Source organism: Melopsittacus undulatus, chromosome Z (genome assembly GCF_012275295.1).
Source record: "Melopsittacus undulatus isolate bMelUnd1 chromosome Z, bMelUnd1.mat.Z, whole genome shotgun sequence".
Lineage (NCBI taxonomy): Eukaryota > Metazoa > Chordata > Aves > Psittaciformes > Psittaculidae > Melopsittacus > Melopsittacus undulatus.
In genome coordinates, this window is record NC_047557.1 from 73885803 (window position 1) to 73900940 (window position 15138).

Consider the following 15138-nt stretch of genomic DNA (forward strand, 5'->3'; position numbering starts at 1 on the left):
TTGGCCTGTTCAATCAACTGCTAAGGGAAGTCCCATGGGAAAGGGTACTAGGCAGTAAAGGGGTCCATGATAGTTGGTCAGAATTCAAGGACCACTTCTTCCAAGCTCAGGATCAGAGCATCCCAGTGAGTAGGAAATCAAGTAAGGGATCTAGGAGACCAGCGTGGTTAAACAAGGAGCTGCTGGGCAAACTCAAGTGGAAAAGGATAATCTATGGATTATGGAAAGAGGGGCTGGCCACTTGGGAGGGATATAGGACAGTTGTTAGAGGATGTAGGGAGGCAATTAGGACAGCTAAGGCCTCCTTGGAACTTAATCTTGCAAGTCGGATTAAGGACAATAGAAAGGGCTTCTTCAAATACATAGCAAATAAAACTAGCACAAGAGGCAATATAGGCCCACTGTTGAACGAGGTGGGTGCCCTGGAGACAGAGGATACAAGGAAGGCAGAAGTGCTGAATGCTTTCTTTGCCTCTGTCTTTACTCCTGCAGACTCTCCCCAGGGGCCCCAGATTCCTTTAGCCCCAGAAGGAGTCAGGACAAAGGAGGAGTTTGCTTTGGTAGATGAGGATTGGGTTAGGGATCAGCTATGCAATCTGGACATCTGTAAATCAATGGGTCCAGATGGAATGCACCCACGGGTGCTGAGGGAGCTGGCGGAGGTCATTGCTAGGCCACTCTCCATCATCTTTGGTAAATTGTGGGAAACGGGAGAGGTGCCTGAGGATTGGAAGATGGCAAATGTCACACCAGTCTATAAGAAAGGCAAGAAGGAGGACCCGGGTAATTATAGACTGGTCAGCCTTACCTCCATCCCTGGAAAGGTGATGGAACAACTTGATCTTGACACCATCTCTAGGCATATTAAGGATGAGGTGGTTATTAAGAACAGCCAACATGGTTTTATGAAGGGGAAGTCATGTTTGACCAACCTTATAGCCTTCTATGAGGAAGTGACTAGGTGGAGGGATGATGGTAGAGCGGTAGATGCGGTTTTTCTTGATTTCAGTAAGGCATTTGATACTGTCTCCCACAGCATTCTCATAGATAAGCTAAGAAAGCGTGGGCTTGACGATCAGGTAGTGAGGTGGATCAAGAACTGGTTGAAAGGAAGAAGGCAGAGAGTTGTGGTCAATGGCACAGAATCTAGCTGGAGGTCTGTGACTAGTGGAGTCCCTCAGGGATCGGTGCTGGGACCAGTGCTGTTTAATATTTTCATCAACGACCTGGATGAGGGAACTGAGTGTACCCTCAGCAAGTTCGCTGATGACACTAAACTGGGAGGAGCGGCTGACACACCAGAAGGCTGTGTTGCCATTCAGCGAGACCTGGACAGGCTGGAGAGTTGGGTGGGGAGAAACTTGAAATTCAACAAGAGCAAGTGTAGAGTCTTGCATCTGGGGAAGAACAACCCCATGTACCAGTACAGGTTGGGGGTTGACCTGCTGGAAAGGAGTGAAGGGGAAAGGGCCCTGGGGGGGGTCCTGGTGGATAGGAGGATGACCATGAGCCAGCAATGTGCCCTTGTGGCCAAGAAGGCTAATGGCATCCTAGGATGCATTAGAAAGGGTGTGGTTAGTAGGGCAAAAGAGGTTCTCCTACCCCTCTACTCTGCCTTGGTGAGGCCGCATCTGGAATATTGCATCCAGTTCTGGGCCCCCCAGTTCAAGAAGGACAGGGAATTGCTTGAAAGAGTCCAGCGTAGAGCCACAAAGATGATGAAAGGAGTGGAACACCTCCCTTATGAGGAGAGGCTGAGGGAGCTGGGTCTCTTTAGCTTGGAGGAGACTGAGGGGTGACCTCATCAGTGTTTACAAATACGTAAAGGGTGAGTGTCAGGATGATGGAGCTTCGTTTTTTTCAGTGATATCCAGTGATAGGACAAGGGGCAATGGGTGTAAACTGGAGCATAGGAGGTTCCACATGAACATCAGGAAGAACTTCTTTACTGTGAGAGTGACAGAGCACTGGAACAGGTTGCCCAGGGGGGTTGTGGAGTCTCCTACGTTGGAGATATTCAAGGCCCACCTCGACAAGTTCCTGTGTGATGTACTCTAGGTTACCCTGCTATTACAGGGGTGTTGGACTAGATGATCTTTTGAGGTCCCTTCCAATCCTTGGGATTCTATGAGTCTGTGATTCTGTGATTCTGTGGTGTCTTAGCTCATCATAGGGAAGTTGATCTTCTCAGCCTGTGGTTACCAGTTTTGGAAGAATACTACCTATTGGTGAAGTTTCACAGGGGAAAAAGAAAAGAATATTTAGACTGTGAAAATTCTTTACAGGGTTGCAAACCTTTCCCCCACTTCTAAAATTATTTTGATGTGCTTACTACTTACTTAGAGATCTACTGTGGTTTGTGGCTTGGATTTCCATGTGTTTTTATGCTTTGTTATTTTCTTTCCTAGCAGCTTTTCATTATTGCAGAAAATTATATATGGGTCTTCAATTTTGGGGTAGGATGCAAGGGTAGGCAGGGCTGAGGAAGTCTATTGCATCATAAGGCAAAAGCATGGAATTACTTCTGATTACAAAGCACTTAACAGATACATCATGTGTGTATATATGCTCTGGAAAGATGCTTTGCATATACACATAGACAATAAGATGGTGATTGGTGACAGCCAACATGACTTCATCAAGGATAAATCCTGCCTGACCAATTTATTAACCTTCTATGGTGCTACATAACTGATGGATAGGGGCAAAGCAGTTGATGTCATCTACCTGGACTTGTGCGAAGCATTAGACACTGTCCTGCATGACACCCTTGTCAATAACTGGAAAGACAATCTGATGGTTTGGCCACCTGGTGGATAAAGAATTGGCTAGGTGTTTGCACTGAAAGGGTCATGGTCAGTGGCTTGATGTTGAGAGAGGCTCCTCATGAACTGGCTGTGTGCACTTGAGGCCCCAGATAAAGCATGTTAGAATTATTAATAGTGAAACTATTACTTTTAGTTCTCTTTGATGTGAAGAACCCTTCATAGTACCTTGGTAATACAGTAGGCTTATGAGCAGAAATAAAATACACAGGAGGAATTAAGAAGGTTCTGAGCATTCATCACAAGGCTTTGCCATCAGAAATATAGAGCAACAAATTTGCAACATACTGTTGTGGATGGATTAAAAATGCTAAATCATGGGATGAAGGAAGATACTTAGCAGCTGAGAGAAAAGCAGCAGAACCAACTGAACATATTGGCATGGCTACTACAAAACAAACCCTTGTACTTATAGGCTTGCATGCCTTAAGTAGTGCATGTCTATATAATGCAAGTGTTTTTCCCTGTACCAGTCAAATTTATAATCTCATTTTTAAAAAAATAATTTTCTTTCTCTTCCTGGAAATGCGCATTTCTCTGAAATCAAGCTGATTGACATTGACACCAACTAAAATGGTGATTTCTAAGTGAATACCTCCCATATCAGACTTCCAAATATTTTGTTTAGATCAAAATCATGCTAAACAGGCTATCATTTCCCACAGTATTTGTGTGCTTACTAAATTCTAGCACAACATTCTTTTTTCCCTAGATCTTTGAAATGTCGTCATCATTCAGAACTTTTTTAAGGCCATTTTTTATATACATGAAGGACTCAGTCATCTTCTCAATGATGCTAAGAATATTTTGTTTTAAAAGCAACAGTTGTACTTTAACATCCTGCTTGTCTGGTGGCAGAATATCTATTAGATATTCTGTAATATGCAGTTCTGCAGTGAGATGATATGATATTTATTCCCCTTGCATAATGCTTATTTGGGATTGGATATAGTCATAAAGTAAGATTTTATTCAAAGTGTATCTTGCTTAATCCTACTGGTTATCTGCTTTCCATCCATTAATTTACTAGTTTTTCCCATCACACACCTCTGTTACCTGGTTATCCCTTTGTAGCTATTGCTATTAAGGTCCCCCTTTAGTATAATTACCTGGTTTACCTTGCTCTACTTTATTAACCAGGGCCATTTTCACCAAGAGAAACTCAAGAATGTGAATTTATTGAGGAATTCCCAGTTACCCTTTGCATCTCACTGTCTTTTTTCCTTTTCTGCTGATGGTGGTCTGTGTGACTGCTCTCAAGACGTGTACACCATGGGACTGTGCTTACTGGTGAAGCCAAGGATGTAGATGTGACCAAGAGGTGAATGATGTCAAAAACTGACCAGAAGCCAAGGAACATAGTGAGATCAGTCCAGCATCCTACAAGAGACTGTTCATTGGTATAGTATACTTTGAAGCCTGGAGACTTTGGTGCATCTTTCTGTCTGTGACACCTTTTAATTTAAAGTTGATGGCAGAGATGAATGGTGGGGGTTTACAGTGATGACTACCAAACCAAAACCAAAGAACTTCAAAGTCAGTCTTGACTTCTGCAATTAATAAAAGTACACCACACTTTTTCTTCATTAAGCTGAGGTTATCACAAACAAGTTTTGCTGACCAGAACGGAATATAATTTTCCATGTTCAGTTCTTGTTTAAAAAACATTTCAGTGTTAGAAAAGCATGGATGTTGAAAGCCCCTTTTTTTTCTGTTGTCTGCATTGGGTTCAAACGTTGACTTTCTGAGAGGTCTTCTCTAACAGGACAGGTTTTTCTTTTTTTTCTAAGTTTCATTTGTTTTAGTAAAACATATTTTTTTATTTCTTTCGTTTGTTTTTTATCCAACCCTTTATGATAATTTTCCAGCCTAGTCATGTCTGGGTAAACTAAACCATTCGGGACTGTATTTAGAACAATTTGTATTCAGATAAAAACCATAGTGATAACTGACAAAAGTCCTCTAGAAGTTATTTGAGCTGAAAATTACTTGAGTACCTCACAGCATAGTAGGAATCTTTTCTGCTTTTCTAATTCCGTTGTGTTCAGATGCTCTGACAATTCAGCATGGGATAGATGCCAGGCAGATCACAGAGAAACTTTGTATCAGCCACTGTGGCATGATTAACTTGGTTAAATTTCTTTTCACTTTGTAGAAATTACTCATGGCATTTTAATTTTTTTTTAACCAGAAAATCATTTTACCAAAACCGCTGAGTTGCCTACGACTGATATCAGGGTGAAAGTGTTTCCCTTTCAAAATCCTCCATAGGCAGAGGCAAATCCATCCATGTCTTTTTACTGTAGTCATCTCTTCCAGCCAATTCTGTGAGAAAACACCGAGTCAGATTTGACTAAGTATAGAATACTTGATGAGCTAAAACCAAATACCGCAACATACATTTTGTAAAACTCTCCTACTTTTTACATAATACTTTTTTTTTCATAATTAGAAACCACACCAAAGTTTTGGCTTCAGATTTTCTCTTTTACATCTGTACAAAGAGCTTTGCCTTTCTGTGTTCCAGGTAGTGCTTTATTTTAATGCATTCCTTTCAAATCAAATAATAACAAAAAAAAAGACCACCTCCAGAACAGAGGTGATTTTATGCCATATCTTTTAAGATGAATCTTCTGTCAGGAGTATGGTTCTTAGTTCCAAATGGTTGCACAATCTTACTCATGAATTAGACCAGCCCTTAATAAGCAGTCACAGTAGGGGAAAAGCTCACATAAGTGTTAATTAATCCCTCCTCAAGTGATCCATAGAGAGAGAATTTCTGGCATCAAGAAGGTTTAGAAGGAAGCTGTTGTCCTCCTTTGTTACTCTCTGTGTTGATTTGGGATCAGCTCTGCCTTCTGAGGATGCTCATCTCCTCCTTTCTAAACTCAGTCTCCACCAAGCAGGAGCAGACCAGAGAGTTCAGTGTGCACTTCACACAGATGAGAATGGGTAAACCCCAATGTGTGCATTGCAGGAAAACACAGCAACATGTAAGTTGTCTGAACAGTTATCAACATGGATAATGATACTGCTCTTGTGAAGAAAAATGTGGAATAAAGGGAAATAAAATATAACACAGAATTAAGGCTTCAAGAGCTGCAAGGTAAAATCTCCAGAGTTTAGTAACATAAAGGCAGCCTTTAACACAGAAAACAAAATGCCTTTCAGATCAGAAATAAAGAAGATTTAAAAAAAGCTTACAGCTCTTCTAACTTGGCTTTTGAAAATCAGTTATCAGAGGTGACTGTATTTCTAATTCGGTTTTATTTAAAAGCTTCTAAACAATGCTGGGGGAAAAAACCTGCTACTTGGCTTGACCTTAGCTCCATGTGTTAGCAGTACACATGGTAGGAGGCCTTTTTGGTAATGAGAAGCAGCTGTTACTGCCCTCAGTACATAATCTACAAAGCTATTCAGTGGAAGTGAATAACTATTTATTATCCCTTTTCTTGCAAAACTTTTAGGACCAAACAGTAGGTTCATAAGCATGCCAGAAATAGCACCTCATTTTCCATTGAATAAGGTCAAAGCAAGCTATTGAAAACTGATGATCACCTACTCTGTGGAATAAGAAATGCATGAGATATCTGAAGCAAAGCAACCACACGTGGACATCTGTCTGGCACTGCAAAGTGGGTAGCTCCAGGTACCTAACTGCCAGTTGCTGTTTGGATTTTTCCTGAGTGACATCCATCACTACTAAATTTACTGTTTACAAATGATATATCTCCCTGTTTCAAAGGAGATTTTCAAAAGAAAGGGAGAATATCCCCAAGAAAAGTAGATCAAAGACAAAATTAAGTCTCAATACATTATTTTTGTTCTTTTTTTTCATATGTGCATTGACAATTAAAAATTGGGCAGATATTAGCAATTAGGCTGCTGTTTTATCCACAAAAGTTTATGCCTTTCATAGGTCTGTGTGAAAATCCAAAGGCCATGTTAAACTTTCCACCTAGCAGGTCATTGCTCTTTCCTCAGATAAGTCTGAAGCCAAAGGTTTCCTTGCTCTACAAGAAGCAACTTCCTGAAGCCATGGTTATGAAAATAATGAAAACGACATAGTTACTGTTGCTACCATCGCATGAGGATTAGAGTAGCCTGAATTACAGACATTAAATCATACAGCTCCCCATAACTACAAAATACAATAGGCTCCAGAATTTCTTAGCACAGCAAATTAAAAGTAAGGAATTTGTGAGAGCAATGAGGTTCTCCTATGGATCTGTTGCTGAGTACTAAATTCTCAAAAATGTACAAACATAAAGTTTTCAACATAATTTCACAAAGTCCACCTGATTTAACGGATATGTTTATTGGAAAAAAAAAAACAAACCAAAACAAAACCAAAAACTAACCTGGGAAATATCCTTAATAACTAGCTTTGATTTTTTGTTATATTCAGATTCTCTTTGCTCTGTTGTCACTGATATTTCTGGTATCCTTTAGAGTCTACAGAGTTACATCGGGCTTATCATCCAGCAATGACTTTTAAAAGTGGAGATATGGATATGGAGAGATGACTTTGTGAGCAGGTGAGTAGACAATAGAAGTAACTGGGAACCAACTTAGAGGTGTTTTACATTTCCTGGAGATTCAGACACCAGTTAAAAGGCATAAGATGTTAAAGATGTTGGATAAAGCACAGAGAATTTGCATTGTAGCAGGTGATTCTCATTTTCAAGAAAGAAAAAGAAAAACAAACCTAAACCAACAAGCAAAAATAAAATAGACTCACTAACAGCAGTTCTGATGTCTCTAAAGTAAAGGTTTTAAGTTTTAAGTTGATTTTAAGTTGATTTATTTACCTAACACACAAAAAACTTGAAAGCTTGCATGGAAAGTCTTGGATATCCATTGTAGTTAACAGCAGCAAGGTTTTGAATATGAAAGAGACCTGTAACTCATGTTTCTTATGCAATAGGGAAACTAAGAAAGGTAACTTGCTTTCAGGGACTCCTTGTCTTCTTCCTGCTTTTCAGTTTACAGTTTATTTGGATGATTGACTCAATCCTGGATGTGAATTAAGTAGCTAAAAATGTTTTTAAATGATTGTTTGGGATTTTTTTTTATGCTATGGATGCTAATTAAGATAAGACTACAGCACAATGAATTTTTGTTTCCACAATAGTTGCCAGAGAAATGTGACCCACCTCTAACCTTAAATACTGCAGAATAAATATGAAAATGGTTAATGACAGAGCAGTATTTTCCATTTACTAGTTCTGAGAAAATTGGAAGCATATGTTTAAGCTGTGTGTCTCATTTTTTCCCTTTTTTTTTTTAATCTGATAAAATTCAAGAGCAAGTTCAGGCCTTCTTAGTTCCTTCAATACCTACAGGATTCCTACTTATGTCTGACTGCTTTTGTTTTCATATTTCCCCAGTTGCCTAATTCTGTAGCAAAAAGAAACTCTTGAATTAGGGTGTAGATAAGGGTGTAGATAGGTGATATCTTCACTGCACATCTGAAACTCAATTGCTTTTGGTAGAGATGCTCTAGATTTGTCTCTGTGTAAGCAGGAGTAGACTTCCTGCTCCTCAGGGGCTCCAGTGCCTCAGTAAGATTTTGGGAGAGTGCTAGCCACTAATGCAGTAAAAATGGCAACAGTCTGTGAGGTCCTTTGAGAAAATCATCTATCACATCTCAGAAAGCACAGGGAAGTTTGGATACTACAGCTACAAAGAGTGTGGTAGCCTCACTGCCATATTTCTGCATCAGACGATGTTAATGGAAGATCACCACCCTCTCTCCTCAGTCTTAGTCTGAATCATTAACGTTGAGTGAAACACACCTGGACTGTGAGGAGCACTGGGTTGCTGTTAGAGATGTGTGGAAAACAGACTGATTTGAATGAGTTCTCATTATCCTGACAAAAGACCAAGGACCAAACACACATAGATAGATGTTAGATGTGGGCTGGTATTTTAATGGTTATTCTGCAGCTGCATGTGCTGTCAGAAGGGTTTCACTTGGTTATTGTACCTACAGCATACACATTGAGGGTCTGTCTTAGCAAAAACCAGCAGCATGCCACTCACTGAGAGATAATAGCACCTCTCCACTGGCACCAGTTGCAAAAGGTTCATCACATCCATGTGTACACACACGCACACTAATAAATGTATGAAATGTAAAGTCCATGCTGCCTGCTGTGGTGAAATGTTTTACATCTATTTCTTATTTTCAAGTCCTGGAGTGATGAAGTCTCTGGTGGCCCGGTACACTATTTTCATGATTCAGAATCATAGAATCATAGAATAGTTATGGTTGGAAAGGACATTAAGATCATCTAGTTCCAACCCCCTTGCCATAGGCAGGGACACCTCACACTAAACCATATCATCCAAGGCTTCATCCAGCCTGGCCTTGAACACTGCAAGGGATGGAGCATTCACAGCCTCCCCTGGGCAACACATTCCAGCACCTCACTAACAGTAGAGAATTTCTTCCTTATATCCAATCTAAACCTCTGCTGTTAAACTGTTGGAACAAGTCCAGAGGAGGGCCACGAGGATGATCAGGGCCCTGGAGCACCTCCCGTATGAAGACAGGCTGAGAAAGTTGGGGCTGTTCAGCCTGGAGAAGAGAAGGCTGCGTGGAGACCTCATAGCAGCCTTCCAGTATTTGAAGGGGGCCTATAGGGATGCTGGAGAGGGACTATTCATTAGGGACTGTAGTGATGGGACAAGGGGTAACGGGTTGAAATTTATAAATTTATTTGTGTTTCCCAGGCTGTTTAGAGAATGCTGAGCTAAAAGTACTATCTTCACACTCGATATACACATTTCTGGGATGGTAGAATGGTAAAAGAACAGAATGAGTCACAAGGATACGGCTTTTTAGAAAATTCACTTTGCATGATAAATGTTATTTAGTTAACACTGGAGGGAATGATGTATTAGAAATTAAGAGTCATGAGTTTTGGGCATGGCTTTGCATTCGACATGTTCAGCTCTGGGGAACCTGGTACTTATTTCTGTGTGGGTGTGAGGCAGAAGATCAAATCAATTAATCCATCCATCAGAAGCACGCTAGTGAAGGTCCCAGTTTTGCAAATCCTGTGTAGTATTGTTGACATGGTGTAATCTGGATGTCCCTGTAGGACTTCTAGGTGGTTTAGAACTGCTGAATAACTCACAGAGACTCAACAGTGAGCTGGGAGAAGTACATGATATGGGGTAGTGTACACATGTAGTCATGTGGTGGGCACACATCTGTCAAATAGTCTGAGACTATTTAAAGACTTGTAGTGCTCTATCTATTTTGTTTTGTTTGTTTTGTTTTTTTTTGTTGTGTTTTTTTTTTGGGGGGGGGGAGGTTTGTTTTGTTTTTTGATTTTTTTTTTTTTTAGTTTTTTTGTGTGTTTGTTACTAACTTCCAAGCTCTAGATTTTACTATTGAAATTTGACTGGCAGTACAGGTCAGTGAATTAAGTCACAAATCCCTCTTGTTGATGTCTCCTTTTCAGGTATTAAGCACATGCATGTTTAATGAACAGAACCCTTCAGGCTAGAAAAATAAACATTCAGATGAGACCCTTTTCCCACTGCTACCACAACCCGAACTCACAGACAAATGAAAACCTGATGAAGGATATATGACAGGACCTATTCCACTCCCCCTCAATGACCTCAATCTATCATGACTGCAACTGGCCTGTATCATGGCAAGCAACCCAGGCAACTGTCAGTGCTGCCAGTAAATCACTGCAGTCCTAAAGTTATGGGGTCCCTGCAAATGTTGCCATAATTCTTAATGTTCATGTAGTCACATGCCTTAGGGATGCAAGAGTTTTGAACAAAGTCTGCTCACGTTGGTGTTATGCTCATTGGACCAAAAAATAAATACCTCACAAAGGAAGAAATGGGAACAAGTTTATTGTTGCTTCATTCTTGGGGCAAAATGCCTCCTTTGTTCTCCTGCTGGTAATAAGCTGAGGCACCCACCATGATGAGAAGCATATGACAGATGTCTTTCGTTCTTAGAAGAACAGAATGTTTTCTAAAACGAGTGAGGCTTCTGGTTCCTCTGAAGTAGCTGCCATCTGAATAGTGGCTGGTAGGTAGTACAGTTAGTCTGTTTTGCATAATCAGCAGTGCGTATGTGGGAGTTTGGCTGAGTCCTTTTAGTTATTCTATCCCGTTTCTGTCTCTTTCATCCTCCCCACCATGAAACGGAGACAGTTTTCTGTAATGGAGAGGCTTTCTCTTCCGTAATTTTGCCACTGATTCTCTACACTGATATAATAGTATAATAACAACAGTAATAATTCATTGCCATGTAGGTTTCTCCAGTGTAAATGTGATTCCAGCTGGTCCAACACTGTGAAGTTTCAATAAACCTGAGCCCAGAAATCATTCTGTGCAGTGATAATAGCAGTCTTCTTAACACACAGCACATCAGTCAGTACTTCCATTAGAGCACGGCACCTTGCAGCCTCTTTTTGTGCAAAGAAGTAACAGGAGCAATGTGTTCATTGCTTTCTTAATTCCTACCAGGAGCTTGTTGTTGCAGAATTTTTAAGTTTTAGAAGTGAAACACTGCAACAGTTGCTAATATGGCAAGAAAATAGATGCATTTTACTGTTTAATGTTTCAGTTCAATCATTTTCTTTACCACTTTTAACTTTAGCAGCATTATGTTCAAGGAAGACAGCATCTCTCTTGATATCCTACCTGCTAGCTGTCACTTCTGTCTTTTTGCTTCCTTCAGGATGACAGATACATTGCCACGGAGCAAGCAGAAACTTCATACTGATCAGTCAAATGTAGTTCTGCTTACACTGAATAAACTACATTTATTGGCACATTACAGAATAAAAAAACAAGAGAAAATAAAACCTAAATTTAAAAAAAAGAGCTTTTCCAAATAAGGAAAGCATCCATGTTCTGTTAGAAACAGGAACTTAACCTACATTTGAAAAATCTGCTCTGAATAATATTGTTGTTTTGGGTGTGAAGGTCTAGGACTAGAAATAGGTAGAAGCTATAGTGTTTGTTACACTAACTGGTGAAGTATTAAAAGAAACAAGTTTTGGGGCACCAGAAAAAGCCTTTTATAGCTCTGAAATACAAGTATGAAGTGCCAAACTGAGAAGAAAGCATATCCCCTGTTCTTGACTTGATTACAGTAATCAATTATCAATTTGTGAGTAAAGAGGACAACAACATCTGAGAATTGACCTAGTGGAAATACTGATCAAATATTCCTTCTATAATCCTAGGGTGAAATCATTATCTACAGAAGTTAGCAAGAAGCAATATATTTAAAATATTTAGGAAAAAAAATCAAATGAGAAAAGAGCCATCAAGCATCATCTATTTAAAAGGAAATAAAAAGCTCATTTTACATCCTGTCCTAAAACAAAGATATACCACCGAGTCTGAAAAACATATACAGAGTTATCAAACTGTGATACACTCTGCTACAAGACTCAGACATCCAATTCTTCATTTTATTTTGCCTTTTTGTCTCTTTTTGGCATCAGGTTAATCATAATAGCCCTCCTGCTATATTGTTCCCAGTCTCCTGGAAAACCCATACGTGGATGTAGACTCTTGACTAGAGTTGCTGAATGTCTGTGAGATCTACCCAAATGGTTTAATGTTTAACATGTCTGTAAAATGTGCAGATCAGGACATATATTGACAAATTTGGCCCAAATGTCATATTGTTTTGCCAAATATATATTGCTGCTACTTTTATAGATAGAGGTGTTTCACTTTGCCAGAAGCATTTCTGCCCAGCAGCGGTGTTTCATTGCTCTCTTAGTTTTTGGGAGGAGTTAGACAGGGTCTGAAAGGACTTGTGGATGCACATTACCTTATCCATGCAAATGCCCCAGCCACTGGTGGGGCTGTGCCAGTGGGAAAATACTGGCCTTGAATCCTATAGCAGAAAAAGCCTTTGTGTGGGTCAAAGAAGAGATTTCCCCCACCCCCCTCTTGTCCTGCTACAGCTGGATAAGTAGGGTTAATTTTAATGTCTCTTGTTACTCAGATTCATTCCGTATGTCCTAATTAACCCTGTCTTATTCTGGCTAAAGGTTTCTGTTAGCACATTCTTTTCAGTATTTCTCGTATGCTGAATAAACAGTCTCATGTACAAAGCTCCGTTAACATGCAAATGCCTAAGTTACACTTTGTATTAAGCTTCTTTAATGTGGAAAGATGCATTTCCCAATGGGAGGTCACTTGGACAAGACTTGATGTACTTACACAGTTTTGGTGACAGCTCAATATCATGTGGGTGAATACTTCAACATTTTCTCTGGCATGTTTGTTTTAGAGGAAAATGAATTTTCTTTGAGACATATTGTACCTATTTGCTCAGTTTCTCAACACTGGCAAATAATTTGCCAAAGCAGTGAATTTTCTATCAGTTTATGAGAAAGTTTACCTAAAGTAATATTTGAATATATGAAGAAAAGTGTTCTAGGACCAAATTACTGGAGTATACATTTAAAATGATTTTTCACAAGTGAACACATGCAATATCATGAGACATGCATGTCCAAGTAAAAAAAATTTGGTTTAGATGTCGGTACTGATTTTCTAAAGAGTCAAGGTGAATGCTTACAGATAATCTTCAGCTCAATATTATCAGAAAAAAACTCCAACAAAAAACCCAAAAAACTAAGCCCCAAATTAAAATTTATTATACTTTATTTTGCAATTGTAGATTTAAGATCTGTCTGTTCCAAATTCATATCTACAAAATTATCTAACAAGTTTATCACTCAAATTCCTTTGCCCCTATAGAACTCGTTATAAATTATGTACTTGGTTGTGGTGAATGTAGAGCATCAATACTTAGTATAGAATAGCAGAATCACAGACTGGTTTGGGTTTGAAGGGACCTTAAAGATCATCTAGTTCCATCCCCCTGCCATGGGCAGGGACACTATTCTTCAGTCCTAACTCAGAAGATAGATATTTTCATTATCATATTAATTGCAATGTATAACAAAAGTATAATGCTTTTCCTAGAAAATTATAATGAAGAACTGAGTTCAGCTGTGTTCTTAACTATTGATCTAACCTTAAATGCTTATATTTTTCATTCAGGGACACATGATAAACTATGTGCCCAGTTAAAAATGTTGTAAAAGTGGTTCTGACTCAGAGCCATGATTTTTACTTCAGTAGTAAGGATATAGACAGTGAAGATATGTAGGTTTTAATTCAAGACTTGCAGCTCTTACTGGGAAGGAGGGGTAGGAAAGAGTGGCTGTAGAGTCCACAGTGTAGTGTGGGATGTGATAGGAGCTAAAGGCTGTGGGCTAGACAGATATGAAAAAAGATGCTGAGGATCACCATATTCTTGATGGTCTCACCAGCTGACAATTTTTTGTGCCATTTTTATGAAGGTGCTTGCCATGGTGGTACTGACTTTGCGGGGACAGTGGACTCACTGCTTCTTATATCAGCTGAGGTGGTCATACTATTCATATGAAGTCCTATGCATTTTGGACCTACGGTAGGTTTTAGGATGCAATGTTATTCTGGAACAAAGTTCTTCACAACTTTATTATTTTGTAAAAAAAATCTACTTTAGCATATATTTAGTTGCAGTCAGGTAACAGAGGAGCTGCTTGGTTTAATAATAATTTTGGGAAATATCAAAGCAATGACGTTCTCAGCTAATGAAGTAATGAAATCCAAATATCATTTCTCCTCTTCTGAGTACCTAATCCTAAATCTAAAACTAAATCTAACTCTAACCCTAATAATATTAAAACTAACCTTAACCCTGATCCTAAGAAAATCTTAATGCTAACACTAAGCAAAACCACTACCCCGAATCCTAACAATAATTCTAACCCTAACCTTGACCCTAACCTAACGTTAACCTTAAACGTAACACTAAAATAAACTCAAAAAATAAATGCAACATTAACCTTAATAAGCTTAAAACTAATTCAAAATCTAACCCAAACCCCAAACCTAACCCTATTACTTACCCTAAACCTAACCCTAACCACAATTTAAACATAAAGCTAATCCTGAACATAACAAAAAATTAATCACTACACAAGCATTATATTAACATTAACCCAAAATATATGTCTAAGCCTAAACCTAAACCAAATTCTAACAGACATAGTAATAACTCAAAATCTGACACAAACCTGAAGCCTAAACCTAAAACGACCACAATACCTAAAACTGACAAAACACTAAAAAACCCATAACACTAAACTAAAAGTAAATATAAAATTAAGCATAAACATAAATAAAGTGTGACACCTAAACATAACTCTGAAACAAAATTACCAATAACTCTAAGAAAACCCTAAGACTAGTA

The 15138-nt window shown here is 39.0% G+C and overlaps 1 long non-coding RNA gene across 1 annotated transcript; it reads left to right on the top strand.

The window, feature by feature from the left end:
• The first annotated feature begins 4068 nt into the window (after nucleotides 1–4068).
• Nucleotides 4069–14304, top strand: LOC115945606 (uncharacterized). Its single transcript, XR_004079910.2, has 3 exons — nucleotides 4069–4225; nucleotides 7278–7363; nucleotides 14201–14304. It is a non-coding gene; the product is annotated as an uncharacterized lncRNA (long non-coding RNA).
• The last annotated feature ends 834 nt before the right edge of the window (nucleotides 14305–15138 follow it).